At 44.4% G+C, this 25,194-nt stretch overlaps 1 protein-coding gene across 5 annotated transcripts in view; it reads right to left on the bottom strand.

Moving 5' to 3' along the window:
- Positions 1-16,967, bottom strand: part of MYRIP (myosin VIIA and Rab interacting protein) — a 314,404-nt gene extending 297,437 nt beyond the window's left edge. For 2 of the 5 annotated variants that reach the window (XM_053263239.1, XM_053263243.1), the window contains exon 1: positions 16,222-16,967. The gene's annotated coding sequence lies outside the window, so the exon portion shown is untranslated. The remainder of the gene's footprint in view (positions 1-16,221) is intronic. The other 3 variants (XM_053263240.1, XM_053263241.1, XM_053263242.1) reach the window with 3 other exon arrangements.
- Between the last annotated feature and the right edge of the window lie 8,227 nt (positions 16,968-25,194).

The raw sequence follows: 25,194 nt of genomic DNA, 5'->3' as shown, positions 1-25,194 counted from the left end.
GCATAGATTTAAGAGATGTAAACTCCAATATGGTAGTGGATTGTCATCCATTACCCAATATCAGTGGAATACTGCTTACTCTAAAATAGGATTAGTGTTCACAACTTTATTTATTTATTTATTACATTTCTAGACTGCCCCATCCAAAGGCTCTGGGCTGTGCACAACAAGTTTAAAAAACATAAAAACAAACATTTAAAACACACTGCTTAAAACAATATAAACACAATTCTAAAAAAAATTCAGAACCAATTAAAACCAATTAAAATAATTAAAAACAATTTAAAAACCTTGGAAGGCCAGGCCAAACAAGCAAGTTTTTAGGGCTCTCTTAAAGGCCAAAGCGAGCCTAAACTGCAGATGTCTGCCAGGAGTGCATTCCATAGGCCAGGAGCAGTTACAGAGAAGGCCCGGTTCTGAGTTGCCACCAGGTGTACCAGTGGTCACTGGCAACGGACCTCTCCAGATGACCTCAATGTGCGATGGGGATCATACAGAAGGCGGTACTCTCTAAGGTAGTCTAGACCCAAGCCGTTCAGGGCTTTAAAAGGTAATAACCAGCACTTTGTATTTTGCCCAGAAACATATCAGCAGCCAGTGTAACTGTTTTAAAACAGGCATAATATGGTTTCTCCGAGTTACCCCAGAGACCAGTCTGGCTGCCACATTTTGAATGAACTGAAGTTTCTAAACTACATACAAAGGCAGCCCCACGTAGAGCACATTGCAGTAGTCAAGCCTAGAGGTTACCAGCTGATGCACCACTGTTTTGAGATTGTTCTCTTCAAGGAATGGACGCAGCTGTCAGATCAGCTGAAGTTGATGGAAAGCGCTCCTGGCCATAGCCTCCACCAGAGATACCAGGGTGAGGCATGGATCTAAGAGCACTCCCAAGCTGCATACCTGTTCCTTCTGGGGGAGTGTAACCCTATCCAGCACAGGAAGATCTAACTCATCCCTCAAATTCCGATCCTCCACAATGAGTACCTCCATCTTCCTGTCCCCAGCTCCCCCAGGCAATCCAGAAGGATACCATGGTCGATGGTATAAAATGCCACCAAGAGATACAAAAGAACCAACAGTCACACTCCCTCTGTCAATTCCCTAGTAAAGGTCATCCATCAGGCCAACCAAGGCAGACTCAACCCCATAGCCTGCTCTAAAGCCAGTCTGAAATGGGTCTAGATAATCAGTTTCCTCCAAAACTGCCTGAGTGGAGCCACCACTCTCTCAATCACCTTGCCCAACCATGGAAGATAGGAGATTGGCCTGGAACTATCCATCACTGAGGGATCTAGGGAAGGCTTCTTAAAAAGTGTCTAATCTGCCTCCTGCAGACAAGTGGGCATCCTACCCTCCCTCAACGATGAGTTAATGTTATTAACTAGGCCATCTCCAACAATCTCCCTGATAGATAGAAGCAGCCAAGTGGAACAAGGACCCAGAGAATAAGTGGTAGGCCGCACCACCCCAAGCAGCTTGTCCACATCCTCAGACATCACAGATTGAAACTGATCCAACTGCAAGAGGGATTGCTGGACACCACCTTAAAATATGCAAAAAAACAGTGGAGTCCAAGTCGGCCCAAATACAAGAGATTTTTATCTGCAAAGAATTCATTAAAAGCATCACAGCAAAATAAAGTATCTGGGGACTAGTTCGAAATGGAAGGCGCCTGAACCAAACTCCTCACAACCTAGGACAGCTCTGCTGAACGTGAACATGCAGAAGTAATGCATGCATACCAGAATTGAGATTTTGCTGCATGCACCGCGTCTGCATAAACCTTCAAATGGGCTCTATGCTGTGTCCTGTCAATTTCGAGCTGAGTTCTCCTCTACTTGTACTCCAGTCGCCTACCTTGCTGCTTCAGACAGTGCAACTCCTCTGTATACCAAGGGGCCACTTTTAAAGCAGGTCGGAAGGGATGCTTAGGAGCGATTGTGTCTACTGCCCTGGTGAATTCCCTATTCCAGGTTCCTACCAGGGCATTGACAGAATCACTGGCAGCACCAACATTAAAACCCTCCAAGGCTTTTTGGAATCCTGCTGGGTCCAGCAGCCATCTCGGGTAGACCATCTTAATAGGTCCTTCATGCCTACAGGGCTGGGTTGTGGCTGTGAAACCAATCTTAACCAGATAGTGGTCCGTCCATGACAATGGGGAAACTACAGGACCTCCTACCCACGGAACACTCCCCAATCTGATCAAAAGACCAAATCGAATGTGTGGCCGGCAACATGAGTTGGTCCTGAAGCTAGTTGGGATAGGCCCATAGTGGTTATGGCCGCTATGAACTCCTGAGCTGCATTAGACAAGTCAGCCTCACAATGGATATTATTATTATTATTATTGTTTCTTGTTTACACAGTCAGACAGGTGTTATTGACTGGTTTATTTTATCCAGACATCAAGTCCTTCCCAAGGACCTGGGATGGCTGAATCTTATTGTCAGTTGTTATAGATATCGTCGCAGAATATAGGCTGTTCCCAGTAAAGCTGCTTTTTGTAATTGCCTGATGGTGATTTCTGTGGCCCCTATGGTGTTGAGGTGCGCTTCAAGGTCTTTTGGAACTGCACCCAGGGCGCCAATGACCACTGGGATTATTTTGGTCTTTTTCTGCCACAGCCTTTCAATTTCAATTTGTAGATCTTTGTATTTGGTGATTTTTTTCTATTTCTTTTTCTTCTATTCTGCTATCCCCTGGTATTGCTATGTCGATTATTTTCACTTGTTTTTCTTTCTTCTCAACTACAGTTATATCTGGTGTATTGTGTGGCAGATGTTTGTCTGTTTGTAGTTGGAAGTCCCATAATATTTTTACATCTTCATTTTCTTCAACTTTTTCAATTTGATGGTCCCACCAATGTTTGGCTACAGGTAGCTTGTATTTTTTGCAGATGTTCCAGTGTATCATCCCTGCTACTTTGTCATGCCTTTGTTTGTAGTCAGTCTGTGCGATCTTTTTACAACAGCTGATTAGGTAGTCCACTGTTTCATCTGCTTCTTTACAAAGGTGGCACTTGCTGTTTGTTGTTGACTTTTCTACTTTTGCTCTTATTGCATTTGTTCTTAGTGCCTGTTCTTGCGCAGCCAGTATTAAACCCTCTGTTTCTTTCTTCAAGTTGCCATTCTTAAGCCATTGCCAGGTCTTGGTGATGTCTGATTTTCCACTTATATTGTGCAAATATTGACCATGCAGTGGCTTATTTTTCCATTTTTCTGCTCGGTTCTTGACTTGTTCTTTCTTGTAGGCCTGCTTTCTTTCATTGGTGTTGAATAGTTTCACGTTATTGACCATCTGAAGTGCATCTTCTTCACTGTCCTTGATATATTTTTCAAGGCCTCTTTTCTCCTCCTCTACTGTTTGATGGACTTGCAGCATTCCTCTTCCACCTGAGCTGCGAGGGAGGTATAGCCTATCGACATCACTGCAGGGGTGCAGAGCATGATTGATGGTCATGATTTTCCTGGTCTTACAATCCAGTGTCTCTAGCTCAGTCTGGGTCCAGTCTATTATTCCTGCAGTGTATCTGAGGTATAGCCAGGTATAGCCCAGGTGTTTATGGCTTGTATGGTGTTCCCGCCATTGAGTTTGGACTTGAGGATTTTTCTAACTCTCCTGATGTATTCACTTCCCATTTTTCTTTTAACTTCAGTGTGTGCGATGTTATCAGCCTGGAGAATGCCCAAGTATTTGTAATGTTCTTTCTCTTCCAGGTTCTTGATGTTGCTTCCATTGGGCAGTTCTATTCCTTCTGTTTTTCTTATTTTCCCTCTGTTCATTATTAATGCAGCACACTTGTCTAGTCCAAACTCCATTGCTATATCGCTACTGAATATACGGACAGTGCTTAGCAGTGATTTGATTTCTGACTGGGACTTTCCATACAACTTCAGATCGTCCATGTACAGCAGATGGTTGATTTGACTTGATGTTTTAGATGTTTGGTATCAGAGGCCTGTTTTGTTTAGTATTTGTGAAAGTGGAGTCATGGCGATTACAAACAACAGAGGGGATAGTGAGTCCCCTTGGAAAATGCCTCTTCTAATGCTAACCTGTCCAAGTGTCTCGCCATTGATTGTTAACTGTGTACTCCACATGCTCATTGCTTTTTAAATAAATATCTGAATGTTTTTGCTGACACCAGTTGTTTCTAAACATTTTAGTATCCATGTGTGAGGCAATGAATCGAAGGCTTTCTTGTAGTCAATCCATGCAACACTTAGATTGGTTTTTCTTCTCTTGCCATTTTCTAAAATCATTTTGTCAATCAGCAGCTGGTCTTTTGTGCCTCTGGTGTTTGGGCAATTTCCTTTCTGTTCAACTGGAAGCTGTTTGTTAGTTAATAAGTGTTGCATCACTTCATCTGCTATTATTCCAGTTAATAATTTGAACATGGTTGGCAGACAGGTTATCGGTCTATAATTACTTGGAACTGCACCTTTTGCTGGGTCTTTCATGATGAGATGAGTTTTCCCAGTTGTTAACCATTGTTCAATATCACCTCCTTGCAAAATGTGATTGAACTGTTTTGATAGTTGTTTATGAAGGCTTGTTAGGTGTTCAAGCCAAAAGCCATGCAGTTCATCGTCGCCTAGAGCAGTCCAATTTTTAATTTTCTTTGCTCTTTCACTTATTAATTCTGGTGTTATTATTAGATCTTGCATTTGTTGGTTACATTTTTCGACCTCTTTCACTCAGCCTGCTTTTTTATTATAATCTATTGGATTGTCCCATAATTTCCCCCAGAATTGCACTGTTTCTTCTTTATTTGGTGTTTCTACGTTTCTTGCAGTTTCCCCTTCTATGCTCTGGTAGAAACGTCTCTGATTCGACTGGAATTGGAGATTCTGCCTGTGTTGTGTAGTTCTGGCTTCATATCTGCTAATCTTCTTTGACACTGCTGTTATTTGCTGCTTTATTATTTCCAGGACTTCTCTAATTTTCCTTGAATCTAGGTGGTATTTTTGGATCAGATACTTTTTGGTGTTTTCATTCTTCAGCTTCTTGTCTTTCATAGCCTGGAGATTTTATTTTCTAATCTAACCTTCCATTTAGGTGATGTACTACTTTCTTTTTTTACAGGTCCATTGATCTTATATCCGAGCTCTTGTGTTGTTATTGTTGCTGCACTGTACATTAGTTGGTTTGTTTCTTGCAAATTCTTGGTTGTTATTTCTGCAAGTGCAGCACTGACATCTCTTAATACCTGAGCAAGTTGTTTTTTGGCAACTGTTTTTAGAGCTGGAAGTCGAACCCTGGTGGTTGTTTGGTTCATGTGCTCAGTTATTTTTTGCTTTAGTTCTTGTTGCTTTTCTGTTAAACGGCATTTGGGTTTTTGAGGTGAAGGCAAAGGGGAGGTTGCCTGGTTTTGATTTTGAAACAGTTCAGCAACAGTGGCATCCTCTGTTTCCAACACCTCCTCCACCTGCGCCTGAGCAACTTCTTCAGTTGGTGGTAATTCTTCTTCCATATCTTGAGCCTGTGTTGCTCTTTGCAGTTCTTCCAGCTCAACTCCTGTGAATACTTTATTTCTGATTATGAATCTTCTCTGGTCTGCTAGCCTTTGTTCTGTTATTTCTGTATCTGGATGCTTCTCTTTCCAAATTTGGTACATTCTTTTTAAATAACCTCTTCTAGTTGGACTAGACTTGTAATAGCAGATCATTATTTCCTTGTTGGCATTTTTTGTATATTTTTTTCGGTTAAGCGACGTTTCTTCCAGTAACTTTGCTGTCTTCAGCCCTGGTTGCTCAACTGAAGATCCTGAGTCCTGTTGCCCACTTGCCACCAGATGTCCAGGGACTCCAGCACCTGGCGCGGTCCTTGTTGACCCGGGCGACGACCGATCTGGTATAGATTTATTAAAGTTACGTCTCACCATATTGTTGATGGGAGAGGCACTCTTTGTCTGGCTCCTCTGGTGAGACCTGTCCAGTATGGTTGGACCTCTGGCATAGCTCTCACCTTCCTCAGAGCACGCAAGCCCCACAACCACGCCAAGGTAGTGCCTCACTGGGGGTATTATTATTATTAATAATAATAATAACATTTACATACCACTCTTCCTCCAAGGAGCCCAAAGCGGTGTACTACATACTTGAGTTTCTCTTTTGAAGAAGTCCCCCAGCACTAAGAGTCTGGGTGACTCCAACACCAACTCCGAGACCAGCTCCATCAGCTCCGTTAGGGAGTCAGTTGGGCAGTGAGGTGGATGGTACACCAACAGAATCCCCAGTCTATCCCTTGTTCCCAGCCTCAGAAATACACACTCAGTATAAGCCAATTGTCTCACAGTGGCCCTGGCAAGGAAGATTGTATTCTTGTGGACCACAGCTACTCCACACACACCCCGCACACTTTCCCCAGCCTGCTGCACAACACAGTAGCCTGGTGGGAGAAACTGGGCCCAAACTGAGCAACTAGCCTCCCCCATCCAAGTCTAAGTTATACAAGCCAGGTTGGCTCCCTCATCCATGATCAAGTCATGGATGATTTTGATCTTATTCTGAACTGACTTTGCATTGAAGAGAAGCAAGGCTAGGTTCTGTGGGTAGTTGGAACTGCTCCCTGAGGCCAGAGAGCTGACAAGGCAGTTGGAAGTTGAAACAGTTACTAAATTACTGGTTTCCCTTCCATTGTAATGGCCAGTTGCTCTGTCAACTTTGGGCTTGTCTCTGGCCTATCAACAAATTCCTCTGCTCAAAGTTTCTCTCAAATACATAGCCTTCATTACCCCAGAGGGTATTTTCCAATACAAAAGGCTGCCCTTTGGATTAGCCTCTTTGGATTTTAAGGAATGATGCATGCAATTTTGAGGGCTACAGATGCATCACTTACTTTCAGGATGAAATTTTAGTGTATGGAAAAACCATTCAGGAGCATGGTGCTAAATTGACAGTACAATCATTCCTCGCCAACTGCAAGTTTCCCAGTCGTGGATCTGAGTATCCGCAACTGGGAAATTGTGTCAGGTCTTGCCAAATGTGACCTGAGTATATGCGGTTTTGCAAGATTTTTGGGGGAATTGGGGGGGGTTGTTGGGGGGAATTCTGGGGGGTCAGAGGTCATTTCCAGGGGTGCAGGGATGGTTTTTTTCTATTTTAACTGAGTTTTTTTGGTCTGTTTGTGACCGCAATTCCCCATACCCCCTGTTTCCCATTGTTATAACCCCTTGTCAATCGCAAATTCATTTTCCCCAGAACTAAACCCTCATGATTGGCGAGGGATGACTGTGGTCTTTTTAAAAAGTCTGACAACACGGACTTACTATCTCTACAGAGAAACACTCTGTGATGTACTTGGGACACACAATATCCAAGTGGCGTACATCCCAGATCACCACCCTTATACTTTATGCTGGTCTGTGACCGTAATAAAGATTGACTGTTCATCCCAGATCAAACTTGGTGGAAGCTATTCAGGAAGCACCGCAGCCATACAATAAGGATGCACTTTGATGATTTTTAGAATTCTGTATTTAGAGTAAAACAGAATTCTAAAAATCATCAAAGCGCATCCTTATTCCCTCATGGATGTGTCACTCTGCAAATCACACTCTATGTACCTGTGGATGAAATAGCTTCAGCATGGCTGGGTCCACCTCCTGCTCCTTTGTGGCCAATCAGAGGACAGCTGCTGGCATCATGAGGCAGAGCCTTTGGAGGACTTTGCATGATTACAGCTCTCAATTTCAACAATTAATGCCTTGATTGGCTTAAGAGTGTGTTCCTTGGTTTGCTGACCCAAACAAAGGTTCTGTTAGTCTATTGTTACTGGGGTAGGAAGTCTTGAGCCCTACAACCCACCTCCAAATGGTTGTGTGAAATGCCTTATTGATTCTCCTACACTTTTTTGGTCCATACTTGCTTATCTTTCTGCCTTTTTAAAAAATACAAGTTGAGTATCCCTAATCCTGACATCCGAAATCCGGAATGCTCCAAAATTCGGAAACCACAACGGCGTGTACCCACAGCACCAACAAAACATTATTTTCACATGAAATATGAATTTCATCTCCAACTAAAATGCCATGTTTGAGTCTAACATGACCAGCAACATTATTGCATTGAAGATTTTCTCACAGTTAGTTTTCGTTACATTTACAGCTACCTGTAGTTATCGTAAATCCAATGCTTATTTGTTTTTATACTTTAAATAAAACATTTAAAAAATATATAGTGTACAGTAACCTTTCGTGTTTAGACTTGGATCCCATGCCCAAGATATCTCATTACAGTATGCAAATATTCCAAAATCCGGAACACTTCTGGTCCCAAGCAGTCCAGAGAAGGGATACTCAACCTGTATCTTAAAAACTTACATATAGTAAAAAGCAGAATGCTACCAAAATTTTTTTTAACCATACAGTCAATTAGCACAAATAATAAACTATGGTTCATGATTCCCACAGAGAAAACAAGATGGACAAAGGCAAGCAGTCCAACAGTCCTTTCAGGGCACTCCAAAACCCAAGATCAAATATGTGCAATAAGCTCCATTCAGCTGGCCATTTTTTAACCAAAAGATATGGTACCAGCAACAAAAGAGATAGTCACGAGTCCAGGCTAACAGTTCAAGACCTGCAGATACTACTATATGTCCACTTTTACAAAGAAGGGAGAAGGGCCCTGTTTGTCTCCCTTGTTTGTCTCCCCGCTGCCCACAATATATGTGAAGTGGCTGACAACCTAACTAATGAAGCATGTGCACTTTGAGGATCCCTATCCAACTCTAGCACAGCATCCCTCCAGTGGTTGTTGCTGGTGTCTCCCATTTGTTTCTTTTTAGATTCTGAGCCCCTTGGGGACAGGGAACCATCTTATTTATTTATCTGTTTCTATGTAAACTCCTTTGAGAACTTTTGTTGAAAAGCAATATATAAATATTCACAGTAATAATAGACTGCAGTGACATGATGGGGTGTGATAGGAGCCCTCATGAAACTGCCCCTTTCCCCCTGCATGTACATTGTGCAAGAGCCCTTAGAGTCTGGAACACACCCCATGCTCTGGAAGACCACCTATCCAGAGGCAATCCAAGGCATCAAGTCCATATGGAAAGAATAACTTGCTGCAAAAGGTGCCTGTAGAGCAAAGAGCTCTAGATAACTCCAGCAAACTATCTAACCCAAGGAAAGGACCTTTCCCAAAATAAAATTGGGCAACAAGTCAAGATCCTGACCAAAAAAGATCTACCCAGCCAACCAAAATGATATGAGCAATTCTATAAGACTGTTCACATGAGCATCCCTACCTTTGTAGGGATGCTCATGTGGAGCCTGATCCAGGTGCTGTCCGGCTGGGTAGCCTGAGTTTCAAATTCTGGCTTTTATTGGGGGAAAAGGGTACGAGAAGTCCCCAGTTGTGTGCATACTCGGGCTGCCTGTAACCTGAGCATGCACAAAGCTGGGCAGCAAGAGTGCCTGCCAGTCAGGGAATCCCCCAATGCACTATGCTCCTGGTGCATTGCATTGTGGGATGCCAGGAGCTTCTTCTGGCTCCTGGCTCTGCTGTTCACCACGGCTGTGCTCATGTGCCCTGCGAGTGGCAGAGACTTCAGACAGTTTCCGCGTGTGTTGGGGGAAGAAGGAAGAAGCCTGCCTCCCTGCCCACCCTCCTAACTGCCAGGTATGTGGGTCATGTGAACAACCTTTATGCTTATCATCATCTGGTATCTAGTTGTAGCAGTCCCTGATTCGCCAGAGGAAGTGAAAAAATCCAAGCAAAAAGTAGAATCATTCTTTTGACAGCAAAACACTGTAATTGACACACTGGGTCACAGTGTAAGCATCAGAGTTAGCAATAACTCTTTATGCATATTTATCTAAGTAATTCTAGGGCTATGCAGTCATTTACTGAATGCTTTGGGGATGAAACTACAAGTGAACACATTTTAATTCAATGCCAACTTGCTTCCACTAAATTGGCTGAACCCCATCAAATTTATCTTTGCAGTTCTTCTATGACTTTATTTTCATACCTACACAAAACTGGCCCTTTGCCATGGTAATAAATGATATGAGGAAAGAAGCACCTCCAGGAAACTAAATTTCAGAGCACTCAAATCCATCAAATCATTAATGTGCTCATAATATTGTACAGGTACCACGGTTGATCTGGTAGCCATGTTACATCGAATCACTAGAAGAATAGATGCCACAGAGAAAACCTGATCAATTCCCAAGTACAATGCACTTCTATTTTCTCTAAATGTCTCACTGTTGGGTTACAAATATCTATGATTTCCAAGGCAATTTTGCCCTATTAAACACTGTTAATGTGCACAGAACCATTTGATCATGACCCAGACTGGCCTCCAGGACTGGTGGGCTGGTCCACAATTGAACCGAACCAAAGCTCCAGGGACTGGTTCAGCAGTTTGAGGGTCCACGTTTGTAAAGCAGATGTGTAGAGGCCAGGTCAGTTTTGGAACTGCACTGCCACCATGCAGGCGGGCTGCTGGCGGGGGGAGCACTGGACCAGTAAGCACCTTCCTTCTACTTTTAAAGATGCCCTCTCACCGCCCCTTCCCGCTGCTGTCCTTTAGAAGACTTTTAAAGCCAGGACTCCCCTTTGTTTGTAAATGGGAATCCTCACCAGATTCCCCTTTACAAGCATAGCCCGTTGATCTGCCGAACTGGATTGATCAAGCAAACTGCAACAGCCAGTCACGGACCAATGGTTCGGTTCCAATTCAAACAGAGCTTGAAAATTGTTCCATGCACACCGCTATTCAGTATCAGCTCATCATGAGAGAGGATATTGCTGCTCTGAAAGTTTAGCCAAAGATTACATCTTAATTTATACTTCCCAAATAACTGTGTACATGTTTATTCTACAAATATATTATATTTATGGATTTTTGATGCCAAACCTAAACATGAATTTTAGTAGATGAATTGCATATACTTTTATATTCATTGTCTGACATCCTGAAAAAAATTACTCAGTGTAGTCCTTTTGGAGTAACTAATAGTACTGTTGAATAACTTAGTCTGGCTGTCAGCCACTATTCTTAATAATATAAGTGATAGCATAATGATTGTCCACAAGTAATGTGTCAGGTATGAAACTAAAAGGCTATCTTTCCTTGAATTTTCTGGGACAGCAAAACCAATACTCAATATAAAAAGCCTTTCCTACGACTTTCCTGGAGGACCTAAATCTTCATGTAGTGTAGAAAGCCAACCACCACCTAAGTGTTGCAGAATTGCTGCTTCGTTACACTAAAATCCTTATCTTCGTAGTGCATGCAAAGAACCTGTTTAGTAACAACTACTGTCGCTAATTAAGTTTTCAAATATTAGCAAGTAAATAATTCTAAATGTGTGCTATCATCACATGTTGTGAATTCTGACAGGTAAGTATGATTTTGCTAACTTCAACAGAATATCCATATCAGAGTGTTTAGCAAGCTAGAATTCTTAAAAGACATATGCTGGTTTTTACTTCCTCTTCATCTTCGTCTTCACAGCAAGGGCTTCACACTGACTTTCTGCACCTGCACTTACAGTTTTGGGATGAGTATCGGTGCACAGTTTTTAAAAAAACCCACCACCCTTAAAAGTAATACACTACTAGAACTGAAGTAATTGAGACTGTTTGTCAACCTCACAAGGACATATGCTTTTGATCTATTGCTGCACATATACATAAATCTTCTAAGCTGATAATCTTGCAGTCTTGTACATATTAAACAAACAAAAGACCACAATGAAAGGCTTCTGTGAAGTTACCATTACACCCTTAATCCTTGGGGGCTGACAGGTAACATGAAAACAGACTTCCTGGAACCAATGTTCAGACTTTGACAGCTGGGAGTCTGCTAAGCAATTCTTGTATGTGCTCTTTGAGTCTGATATACTTCATTAACTGCTGACCTTTACAAAAATACCCAATAAACTGAAAGGTTTCAACCACTGCTGCCTCCACTTGTTAAATGGGGTTTCAAATGGTGGAGCTTGACTGTGAAAATAAATACTATCGCTTAAAAACCAAATAATGAAAAATACAGAAGCACAACAAAAATCACTAAAAAAGCTTGAACTTCACTGAATACATAAATGTACTAAGTTAGCTTACACTAAGGCAGACCTGCAGTCCATGTTCCCAAATACTGTCTACTCTCTCTGGCAGTGACTCTTCAAGGTTTCAGGCCTGAGGTCTTTTCCAGCATTGACACTAGATATCTTTCTAATTGGAGAACCCAGGGATTGAACATGGGACCTTCCATAACTGAAGCTCTAACATGGCATTTTGGGGCCCACCCAAAGGGCCAATTTCAGGTGTGGAGCCAGCTGAACAGCGGCCTGGGTCTGGCCCCGCCCGGAAGCACCTCTAGTGACATCCTGTGCATGTGATGTCACACGCACAGGGCGTGGCTCAGGCTCTGGGATGTCACACACAAAGGGGGTGTGGCTCGGGCTCCAGAGAGCCTGAGCGAGTTCCCCCCTGTCATTTCAGGCAGCGCTTGCTGACTAAAAGCATTTATTTCCCTTTCTCTCCCTCCCTGGAGGAAGAGACAGGAAAACTGATGCTTTCAGGCATCAAAATGCTGCCTGAAAAGGACAGGGGAGCACTCACTTGGGGCCCCTGTGTGGGAGGGGGAGTTCGCGTGGGGCTCTTCCGGTGCCCGAGCCACGCCCCCCTGCGGGCTTTGGCAGCCCCTTCCATTGGCAGCCCAGGTTCTTTGAACCCGTTCGCACAATGGTGGTTCTGCCCCAGGCCACATAAATACAATAACAACTTCTTTGTTATTGTATTTATTTGAGAGCCAGCGTGGTGTAGAGGCTAGAGTGCTGGACTAGGACTGGGGAGACCCGAGTTCAAATCCCCATTCAGACATGATACTAGCTGGGTGACTCTGGGCCAGTCATTTCTCTCTCAGCCTAACCTACTTGACAGGGTTGTTGTGAGAGAAACTCAAGTATGTAGTACACCGCTCTGGGCTCCTTGGAGGAAGAGCGGGATATAAATGTAATAATAATAATAATAACAACAACAACTTTTACCAGTGATCAATATATGATTTTTCTATATATCTTTTAGATAAAAGATAAATTGATATAAAATTTTAAAATGTCCAATATTGATCCATCCAAGCAAATACTCCCTTTCTTCTCTTTGGTAAAAAGGGTCTTATCCTCTGCCCTCAACTTCTATCACCTGCCTAACTTCAGTGCAATCTGTGAATCTTTCTTGTTCCAAGACTATATTTTGAATCTTGAAGTTGTATTTCCCCCCATCCACCCTCCAGAATTCCAGGACATCAAAGGTTTAAAAGCTTTGGTCCACAACTAGCAGTTACTCTCTGATTGCACTTATGTTTTGCTGCTGGCAGCAATTCAACAACCATGTTTTAACTAGGATGAATGCTTTGATACATTCTTTGAACAATAATATATTAAGCACACACCACTCTTCCTCAGCATCAGTCATGCATGCTTGTCCAGCCTTCTTTGCAAATAAAGCAGCCCTCTTAAACATCCTTATTTGTTCAACATATGTGGTTAGGGTGTGGAAACTGCTTCCCTAGCCATAAACTAGTAAAACCAGGACCTTACAACATTTTAATTGCTAAAGCAACTTGCAAAGTGCATTGTAATTCAAAGCAAAAATTATTCATTGAAGCTATGGGAGAAAGTCACATGTAAGAAAGCTTTTATTTCTTTATACCCTTTCTGCCATGTTCTTGTGGCTATGTTCTTATTTCCATGCAATCCAATATGAAATTGAAGCCATTGCATCAAGAACCCTAGCCTGTTACCCTAAATAGTAATTCCACTTCTAACATGTTTCCCATCACTGCAAAAAGACCACCTCTACTGCAGCTGTCTGAGGATGTAACTATCTATGACAAACATGCGTAAACATGTATAATGTATGCACTAAAATCAATACTGTATTCTGTTTATATTACAACTCCTAAGTACATTTATGTTAAATAAATAAATAAAATTTACCTGGCAATAAATCCCATTAAAATAGGAGTTACTTCCAGAAATGCCAGCACAGCTTTGGGCTCTTAGTTTTTAAAAGATATTTCGTTAACATCTAGATTTGTGGCCCATCAGAAACAACCTACTTAGTACAAACCTTAGTATTTGGGGAGATTCTGGCCTGGGCATGCAACATTGAGGTCATTGACCCTGCTTTGCTACAAATCCAGGCATGAGGAAGCAATTTCAGCTATGTGAAGATGTAAAGTGATTAATGGAAAGCACATATATATTAATTTTTCATATGCATGTCACATGACCATAGAATACCTCTCTATTCCTACAGTATTAAATAAGGATGCTGTTTTGATACTTAGAGAACTTAGAAACAAAGCAAAAATCTGTAATGTTAATAATGAATAATTATCAGACTTGCTGACATTTAATAGAAGTGCAAAGGAGTGGACTGGGTATCCAAATCAAATTGTCTTCCAAAAGGAACAGTAGTGCAGGGAAATGTGGCATACATAGGGCGTGACCCAACCAAGTTAAGTACTTTTGAGTTATGAGTATTTCAATGAGAGAGTTACACACATGCTTAAATCTCTCATGTTGAAGTTACTGGGATTTTAAAGTGATCAACTTTGGCTGGATCGCAGCTTTCTATTCCTCTGTTTCAGCAGCAGATTCCTGTATTACAAATCCAATAGCCCATTGGAAAAGAGATGCAAGCTTTTTTTTTTAATGCATTAAAAATATTCGTCAATGTAATTCCCATAGGCATGATTACTTTCCCTAGGATACAGTTAAGAGTCTAGCTGCATTTTAAAGTGTTTTGCTTCATTTTGTGTTCCAATTTGGTTACATTAATTTAAAAATACACCTCAGCATAATGACACTGTTCTCTTTAATTAATTTTCCTTAGACAAGTTAACTTCAACCAGATGGTATTTTCTTCCATAATTACAATGTGCCGTCCTTAAGTTAATGTTATAGAAACACATGCTCCTCCCGTGCTTTTGAAGGGTGCTGCTGTATAATGTGCTAGCAGGAAGAATGCAGTGTCACAATATGACATATGTTGTGCATTACAGTTGCCAGTATCCATAGGTGGCTAATGCAAAGCAAAACATTATGTTGCTTTTTAATAAAGTAATAATAGCAGCAAATAACTGTGCTCAGACAAATGATCTTTTAATAAATCTACCAGGCAATTCAAGCAGCTGGCCACTAATCCTAACTAAGCAAATCTGATTAGCGCTTTAATGTAAATAAATTAAATTAGTGGAAATGAACAATTACTTCATGCAGCTAACAACAGTAACAGGTTTTTTTTTTCTCAAAAAAGAAACAGAACACGGGTATTATGGAACTGCAATTTTAGTATCTGTCATAAAACTTCCTTCTTTTTAAATGACATCAAATTCAGCCATGAAATCAACTTTACTATGCCCTTCAGAGCATTTGATCTTTGGCACAGAAAACGAGTGACATTAAAACACAAACATGCAAAGCTTAGACTGATAGCTGCACCGGGAAAGGCAAGAACGAGAAAAAGGCAATGACAAGAGACTCAATACGTTATCTGTAATAATATGTTATCACCTTGACTTTTAGGCTAAAAGAGATCTAAACTGAAAGCTGCAGTCCTATGCACACTTACCAGAGCATAACCTCCACTGATTTTAGTATGATTTATTTCCAAATAAATATGCACAGGATTGGGCTGCTGCACATCTCCAAAGCAAACCTAGCCCCCTTCCCTTTTGCAATCTCTAATCTCTCCTCATCCTTTCCTGCTCCATCTCTTTCTGCCCTAAAATACCTTTCCTCCCTCCCCAGCCTCATAAAAACTATTTCCTCACTTGCCTGCAACCCAGTTTAGGTGTCATTCGCCACCTAACATAGGATTTACCTGCAAAGGCAATGAAAGGAAATATCCTGAGGCCAAAGACCATCGGCAAAGAAAAGCAGCAGTTGTAAGGGGATGGTTTGTGGATTATATTGCACATCCCACCCAAATTTTCTTCTAGGCACCCTGACATGGTATCACGTCAACACCAGTAAGATCTACTATGCATGACCCAGCTCCAAAACCTGGCACAGGAGGAGAGGCTTACAGCAATCTCGAAAGGCACATTTCAGCAGTGTGCAAGTGCTGATCAAATGCTTCAACATCACTATCCTGACACAGACACATTTCGCTTCCCCTGCAGCAGGCACTGCAAAAGGAAGACTGGCAGCAGGCAAAGAGGTGGACAATTGTCAGTACTTACACTCCGAATAATCCAGGAGAGATGCACCAAAATGGAAGCTGGCGTGCAACTTCACTGATCAATTCTCGCCCCCGGGGAGGTCTCTTCGCCCGTACTCCCGATGTGGAAGAAGAAAGCTGGGTCAACAGGTCCTCCAAATTTCTGTCCCCCCTCCGCAAACATAGGCAGAGCCGGTGCGGGGCTGCTATTACCAGGGAGCCAAAGTCACACACGGGAGGGAGCAGCCCGCCCACCTCTAGCTCTGGCAGCGGGGCGCATCGAGGTCTCCAGCACCCCGCACCGCAGAGTTGGCGGAGTGTCCAGCTGCGAGAGTCTCCCGCGCTAAGCAAGTGTCCCAAGAGGAGAGCAGCCGTAGTGAGTGGCTGCCGGGGCGTCTTCTTCTTCTTCCCTGCACCAGCCTGGCGCCTGTCAGGGGAAGAAGGTGAGCGCTGCTTCCAGCCTGGCTTGGCTCAAGGCAGCAGAGTCCTCCTCCTTACCCAGCACCGCCGCCACAGCTGAGCACGGCGGCGAGACGGGCAGCGGCGGTGGGAATGCCTGAGGCTGCCCCTGCTGCCATCCCTTCCCGCACTCCTTTCCCTGCCCTTGCTGCCTCCTGCTTCTGCTGCTGACACCTGGCCGGGACTCCAGCCGGCCAATCAGAATAAAGCGGCGGCTCCTGGAGGAGGGGGGCTGGTGGGGAACGAGGAACTAGCCAGGGCGCATCCTCGTGTGTGTGCGCGCGCGCGCCTGTGCGTGCGCCCCCTTCTTTGCTTTTCGCAAGCCGCGAGGTTCTCGCTCCGATCTCTCCCGCGCGCCGCCCCCCCCCGAGCAATAATGGATGGAGCCGCGCGTGCGTGCGTTTCCCAGTTCGCGCGCACTAGAAAGGCAAGGCCGTGGCGCGCGCACTCACGGTGGCGCACACGCTGCAGCAGCTGAGAGACAGGGGCGAAAGGGCTTAAGTAGAAGAAGTTCGGCTGGTCTACCTCAGAAGAAAAGAGTTGCCCAGTCAGTGCAGGCCAAGGCCAGTGTAGGAGACGCCAAAGTCAACATGGCCTTTTGGCTCCCCCGCTCGCACCCACCCCCACGCCCTTCTCATCCCGCTCCTCCTTATGCTGCCCAGAAAGGCAAGCTAGTGTGCTGAAGTGGTGGTGGATCATTCTGTCCAGGTTGGAGTTCCCAACCAGATGCTGCTGAATTATTTGTTTGTTTATTTAACTGCCGAAGTCTCTAGGGCGGTTTACAATAATAAAACCAACAAATTTCAAAGCAATTAAAACATATAAAAAGTTCAAATTAAAATAGCTGCCCATTTAAAAAAAAAGATTGCTCTCTAGCTAAAAAAAAACTTGGCTGAAGAGATGTGTCTTCAATTGTTTCCTAAAAGTCCACAGGGATAGAGCAGCTCTAATCTCTCAGCAGGAAGTGCACTCCACAGCTCTGGGGCAACTACAGAGAATTACAACTCTCATCATACCCAGCTACAAATTATTGTGGCTGGGGATGATGGGAGTTGTAGTTGATCAACATCTGGAGTACCACAGGTTGGGAACCTCTTGTCTAGCAATAGCAATAGCACTTACATTTATATACCGCTCTATAGCCGGAGCTCTCTAAGCGGTTTACAATGATTTAGCATATTGCCCCCAACATTCTGGGTACTCATTTTACCGACCTCGGAAGGATGGAAGGCTGAGTCAACCTTGAGCCCCTGGTCAGGATCGAACTTGTAACCTTCTGGTTACAGGGCGGCAGTTTTACCACTGCACCACCAGGGGCTCATAGGTAATTAGGTCTAGGTAATAGGTAATAGGTCTAGGTAATTTGAGGGATGTGGTTCTGTGGTGCTGCCCACCCTGGTGCCTCGCTTCCCCCACTTTGGCTGGCATAATGGGGAGGATTGGGCACATTGGATACTCTGCCCCGGCCATCACAGTATCAAAGGGAGAGCAGCACAGGTGTGCAAGTGGCAGGAGCACCTCACTGGTTCCCAGAAGGATCAGAAGGAAAATTTGCTACCTCCTCTTGCTTGCTCAATTGTACTCTCCCTTCTGGGTAATCCAGCAGTTGGGATTGGACCCATGAACCCAATCCTCCCTACACATCGGAAGCGGAAAACTGAGCAAGCAAAGATAGTGAGAGCAGCAGCCACAGTTTCCAGTTATTCATTCACTTTGAGGCAATTTCTGGTGCTAAGACTCCTAAACAGAAAGGGTGGAGAACAGGTAGAGCCTTTGAGACTCCTTGCAGCCCAGTTACTTGCCCCATCCTCCTTACCACACCACCACATGAAAGAGAGTAGGTTAGCCAGAGAGGTGGCAGCAACTGCTCTTACAAAGAGCTTCTGCATTCTCCTCTTGTTTGCCTGGGCCATTGCACAAATGGGTTCAAAGAACCCAGGCCACCATGCTTCAGGGGCCACGCCTTATGCCCCAGCCACACCTTATGCCCCAGCCAGGTCCCTGCATCTGACATCATACGCAGGGGCATTATTTCGCTCGCAAACTGGACTGTGCAGCCCCGTTTATGAGCAAAATCCAGCCCAATGCAGGGAGAGCTGTTCTGGCTGTGCTGCGAACACAGCACAGGCCATTTTGCAGGGAGAGCTGCACTGGCCATGCCACAAATGTGGTGCTGGCCACATTTTGCTCATAAATGGGGCTGCTTAGTCCCATTTGGAGAGCTGATCCAGCCGCACTGTGAATGTGGTGCTGACTGGACTAAGCTTGCAAACATTTGTGAGCTGAGCTGTGCCCCCTGCGTCTGAGGTGCAGGGGCATGGCATAACTACACACTAGGGATGTGCACAAAGATCTTCTCCAGCGCTGGCGCTCTGTTATTTTGAAGCCCCTTGGGGCGGCAGCATTCCTCCCTGCCGCCCCGTTCACCTCATCAGCCGGAGGTAGCACGCGTGCGCCCGTTGTGTGTGTGCGCGCACGGCAGACAGGTGCGCACGCTCTCACTACTTCCAGCCACTTCCTGCCGATGGGGGGAACGGGGCAGCAGGGAGGAACGCTGCCGCCCCAAGGGGCTTAAAAATAACAGAGTGCCGGCAGGGAAAATGCGGCAGGAGGGGTGAGTACACCCTCCCATGACCTTAAAGTACTACCCCTGCTGGCGCCGAAACATTTCGGAGGCCTTCATAATGGCCTCCGAAACGTTTTGGGCACATGCCTACTACATACCCTGCGTCTGACGTCACGATTATGTCTGATGCAGGGGGCAAGCATAGGGGGCCGCAGCGGCAGGCTACTCTCTCTCCACCCCTGGGCATTTTTCATAAAGCAGGTTTTACAACAAGCTTACTGCGAGGCTTTATTGTGAGTTCAAAATGGCCCCACAAAAATGTCTCAAAAAGTGAATTTTCTTACCCTGGGTATAAATCAGGCTACACTCTAACGCACAATGAAAAACCCGAATCATGTGTGAAGTTGTGTGAGCTGGTCTTGTGGTAGCAAGCATGTCTTGTCCCCTTAGCTAAACAAGGTACATATGTTTATGTATATATGCATATGAATGGGAGACTTGACGAGTCCATAAGATATTCCCCTGAGGGGATGGAGCCACTCTGGGAAGAGCAGAAGGTTCCAGTTTCCCTCCCTGGCATCTCCAAGACAGGGCTGAGAGAGATTCCTGCCTGCAACCTTGGAGGAGCCACTGCCAATCTATGAAGGTAATACTGAGCTAGATGGACCTATGGTCTGACTCAGTATATGGCAGGTTCCTGTTCCTATGGTCTCTCTGATAGCTCACAGGGACTTCAAGGTAAATCTGGCCAATATGTGAATACACATCCTCCATTCCAGAGTATATGTGCGCTAAAAGTCCTTTGTGAAAAACAAGATGTGAGCCTTTGGATGGGGCAATTTGATTGATTGATTAAGTGCTGTCAGGTCGGTGTCGACTCTTAGCGACCACATAGATAGAGTCTCTCCAGGATGATCTGTTAGAGGTTGTTGATTTTCACCCACAATAGGTAAAACAGCAGAGCACTAAGGAATTAGCACACACTCCAGTTACAGAGTAGGTAGCAGAGGATGGTTTGGATATTGCAGCTATTTAGAGAAAACACATGGAGATCCTTGTATGACTAAACACTAAATATTTATTGGTTAAATACGCTTAGATAGGAAAGACCTATATCTAATCTAAAGGACTATATAATGGATAGGTAAGGAGAGAGAGAGATGTTTCCATCTGCTCTCTAGGAGGAAAGGAAGGATTGTGACTCAGCACAGGAAGTGCTGCAGAGTCAGTTCAGGGGTCATAGAATAGGGACAGATAGGGAGATGCCGACTGACTATCTCTACTCCCAATGCCCCTAGTGGTCATTAGGACAGTTGGTGCAAAAGGTCGATGCACTGGAAGTTCATCTCCAACATGATCTGGCTTCAGCTTGGCCTTTAAGGCTTCTCAGTGCTGCATTCATTGCTCTCGTAAACGAGTCCATACCCCTTCTGCTGGTCTTCCTCTTCTTCTCTTTCCTTCAACTTTCCCCAGCATGATGGACTTCTCAAGGGAGCTGAGTCTTCGCATACTGTGTCCGAAGTATGATAGTTTGAACCTGGTCATTTGTGCCTTGAGTGAAAATTCTGGATTGATTTGTTCTGCGATCCATTTGTTTGATTTCCTGGCTGTCCATGGTATCCTCAAAAGTTTTCTCCAGCACCAAAGTTCAAAAGCATCAATGCTTTTTCTATCTTGCTTCTTCAAAGTCCAGCTTTCGCATCCATAGAGTGCCACGTGGAAAACCATTGTCCGAACGATTCTAATCTTAGTAGATATAGACACGTCATGGCATCTAAATATCCTTTCCAAGGCCTTCATTGCAACCCTACCAAGTGCTAGTCTGCGACGTATTTCTTGACTGCTGGATCCTTTACTGTTGATGGTTGATCCTAAAAGGCAGAAGCTATCCACCACTTCAATGTCTTCATAGTCAATTCTGAGGCTGGTTGCTGTACCCGTTGTTATTTGTTTAGTCTTCTTTAATTTATTGTAATCCCATTTTTCACTGTGCTCCTTGACTTTCATTACTAGAGCTTGCAGATCATCCGCATTCTCAGCTATCAAAGTGGTGTCATCAGCGCAGCGCAAGTTGTTGATGTTTCTTCTTCCAACTTTAAAACCACGCTCATCTTCTTCCAATCCAGCTTTTCTCAGTATATGTCCAGCATATAAATTGAATAGAGTTGGAGAAAGTATACAACCTTGTCTTACTCGTTTGCCGATCTGGAACCAGTCTGTTTCACCATGTTCTGACTGGATTGTGGCTTCTTGTCCTGTGTATAGGTTTCTCATGAGAACAATGAGATGTTCTGGGACACCCATTTTCCTAAGGGTATTCCACAACTTGACATGGTTGACACAATCGAAGGCTTTTCTGTAGTCAATGAAGCACATATTTACTTCTTTCTGGTATTCTTTGGGGCAGTATAGAAATGTAATAAATGTGGTGTGGTGGTTAGAGTGTTGGACCAGGACCAGGGAGACCTGAGTTCTAATTCCCAGTCAGCCATGAAAGTCACTGGGTGACTCCGGGACAGTCATGCATATCTTATCCTAACCTACCCCACAGGGTTGTTGTGAGGATAAACATAACCATGTACATCATTCTGGACTCCTTCGAGAAAGAGCAGGATATAAATGTAATAATAATTACATACATACATACTCTCCTTTTGGTCTTTTCTCTTGATTGCTTGCACTTTCTCTTTCCTTCTCTTGTTTGCATGATTCTTCTGGCTGGCAATGAGGATTCTGCCATGTCAGCCAGAAGAGTGCAAGCAAACAAGCTACTTCCAGAAGTAGCTGCTGCAGAGAGATGGAGGGTCAGCAATTTCGCAGAGCCAGAAGCTACTTCTGGAAGTAGCTTGTTTGCTTGCACTATCAGTTTCTCTTGTTTGCTTGCACTCTCTCTTGCCTTCTCTTGTTTGCTTGCACTCTTCTGGTTTGGCTGGCATGGCAGAATCCACTACCAGCCGAAGAATGCATGCAAACAAGAGCAGTGCCCTCCCTGAAGTTCATCAGCCATAGCCTGGTTAGTGTGAAGGGCAAAACAGTTGTGTTTTGAGTTTGCTATTTCTAATTAGAACATAGAAAGCTGCCTTGTACCGAGTAGGGATGTGCATGGAACCGGTTTGGAGGCCCTGTGGGTGGTTCTGTCGGTTCAACGGTGGGGGGTTGTTCCTCTTTAAAGGCAGGGGAGGGTCCACTTACCCCTCCCGCCGCATTTCCCCCGCCAGCGCTCTGTTATTCCCTCCCTGCCGCCCTGTTGCCTCGTCTCCCAGAACTAACCGGAAGTGTCAGGCATGTCTGATAGATTCGGTTACTTCCGGGAGACGCGGCAACAGGGCGGCAGGGAGGCCTGCTGCTGCCCCGAGGGGCTTTAGCAAAACAGAGTGCTGGTGGGGGGAATGCAGCGGGAGGGGTAAATGCATCCTCCCCTGCCCTTAAAGATGCACACACGCACACACCATTGAACTTCCCCCACCCGGTTTCGTGCACATCCCTAGTACCGAGTCAGATCATAGGTCCATCTAGTGCAGTATTGTCTACCCAGTCTGGCAGCAGCTTCTCCAAGGTTGCTGGCAGGAGTCTCTTTCAGCCCTGTCTTGGAGATGCCATGGAGGGTTGCTTGGAACCTGTTGCTCTTCCCAAAGTGGCCCCATCCCCTAAGGGGAATATCTTACAGTGCTCACATGTAGTCTCCCATTCAAATGTCAGGGTGGATCCCGCTTAGCAAGGAGGACAATTCATGCTTTCTAGCACAAGACCAGCTATCCTCCCCATAATTCTAGGTAAATTATGAATAGGTGGTTGTCTGTATTGGCCAACAAATTGTATTTGGGTCCCAAAGCAGCTTTAGCTGGCCCTTAGTAGCCACACCAAATTTTATAATGGTGCGGTTTAAAAAACTTGCCAACACTGCTTTACTTCTGTCTATATCTGAAGAGGGGTTCTTTCTTCAGAGATTTTACAATGTGCAAATGCTTTCAGACTTATTCAATAAATTGATTAATCAGCTAAAAGTCAAATTTTCCATTTTCTTTCTTTAATTAGTTGATGGATCTGTTCTACCTTTGAATAGATATTGAGTTATATTGGGTTGGATAGAGTATAATAAATTGGCGACAAACAGAAATTAATAATCTTATTTTGGTGGATAAAGCAAGAGATCATTTGGGGGTGTATCCATATGAGAGTTTCTTCTGGAATTGCAACATTTTGGCCTCTCACAGGGCTTACAGGGCATCCAATGACATTGTTTCCAGATGGTTGACTTTCCTTGTCTCCTTTATTTCTTTCTATGTCCTCCTCCCAGACTTTAATTGTGGTGATTTTTTGCAGTAAATGCAGTTGCCAATCCAGCATGTTAAGTATGGACAGACAAGGCATGATTAAGATTTTCAGGGTTCCTGTGTCTTTAAATTGGACACTTATTTTGCTGTTTAAAAAAGAAAAAGGAAAGAGAGGAAATAAAGTCATCCCACCACCAACACCACCAAGCAATTGACAATAAAGGGCAATGAGAGGCTATTCAAGGGGCACATCAGAGGCTTTACAGCATTAATGTCCCAGGCCCTCTGAATGGGGAAGCAATAAATTTAGCTGAGGCATTCAATTACAATTGGAAAGGACCTCTGCTGAATGGAACACCTGAGTGGACCAGAGGCGTAACTAGGGAAAACGGCGCCCAGGGCAAGCACTGAAATTGCACCCCCCCCATCGTGCCCCCCCACCGCCCCCCAACATACATCTGACTGACACACATGTGTTTTTTCCTCACAACAACCCTGTGAAGTTGGCCTGTATCTCAAACATCAGAATTATGATGCAATGATGATACATACTACATTAGGTTTTTCCTCACAACAACCCTGTGGAGTTGGCTTGTATCTCAAACATCAGAATTATGATGCAATGATGATGATTATGATTATGATGCCCTTCCCTCACGCCCTGGTTCTGTTCCTGACTTTCCCTTGTGAGTGACTGTATTTTAACAAACCGAAAACCAAGGACTCCAGAGTAATTCAAGGGACTAGGTTGATAGTGCTAAAGACTCCTTATTCATGCCATCCCTTTTAATCCACTTTTTGCCACTTTTTGAGCCACTTTTTGGCGCCCCCCATGTGACCCACCAGGGTGGCGCCCGGGGCACGTGCCCCCCCTGCCCCCCCTATAGTTACGCCCCTGGAGTGGACATTATAGAAGGAGATAGAGACAGAGAGAGAGAGAGAGAGAGAGAGAGCGCTCCAGAAAGGGGATGCAGGAGCTGCAACAGCTTCTCCTCAGAGTCACTGTTGCCATCACAGGCCTGTAGCCAGCCTCAAAAAAAAAATGGGGGGCTTGGACTGCAGAAATCAGGGGAGGCAGGTTATAAAATGGTCAGTGAAAACAGTCAGGCTGGGGAGGAAAGAGATTTTTTTTGGGTGTAGCAGGTAAACACCATGCTACCAGCTGGCTACGGGCCTATGCCACTACATTCCCCACCCTCCATTTGCTGACGGGAGGGAGAGGAATTGTGACTGAGGGACTCCACAGCAGCTCCTCCCCTCACCACCTAGTGGGCATTGCATCATTGCCACTTCCCTCCCCTATCGCATTTTTGCAAGGGGAGAAGCCTATTGGGCAATGGAAAGGGGAGGGGAAAGGCAGCAGTGAGAGGGTCTCAGCCCAGGGCCTCAGACCACCACGGCCTTCTCCCAGCACCACCACTCCATCTGCCAATCTGGGAATATCTGTTTCCCAGATGGGGAAAGCAGCAGAGTAGATTTGTGCCCTGGGCCATCAAGCTGGTGCCCAATATGGCCAACTCCTGGAGTTGGCCCCAGGAACTTTGTTGGAATTTGTCTCCTAGCTAATTCTGGAAATACCACAACAGTGTAGTTTCATGCCTCAGTGTCAATATTCTCTTTTCCTTTTCTACATTTACCATGCACTTGTTATAGATAGAGAGAACAGAAGCAGGACAAAGCAAAGAGTGATTTATGA

Source organism: Hemicordylus capensis, chromosome 6 (assembly GCF_027244095.1).
Source record: "Hemicordylus capensis ecotype Gifberg chromosome 6, rHemCap1.1.pri, whole genome shotgun sequence".
NCBI lineage: Eukaryota > Metazoa > Chordata > Lepidosauria > Squamata > Cordylidae > Hemicordylus > Hemicordylus capensis.
This window is presented reverse-complemented; position numbering and strand designations above follow the sequence as displayed.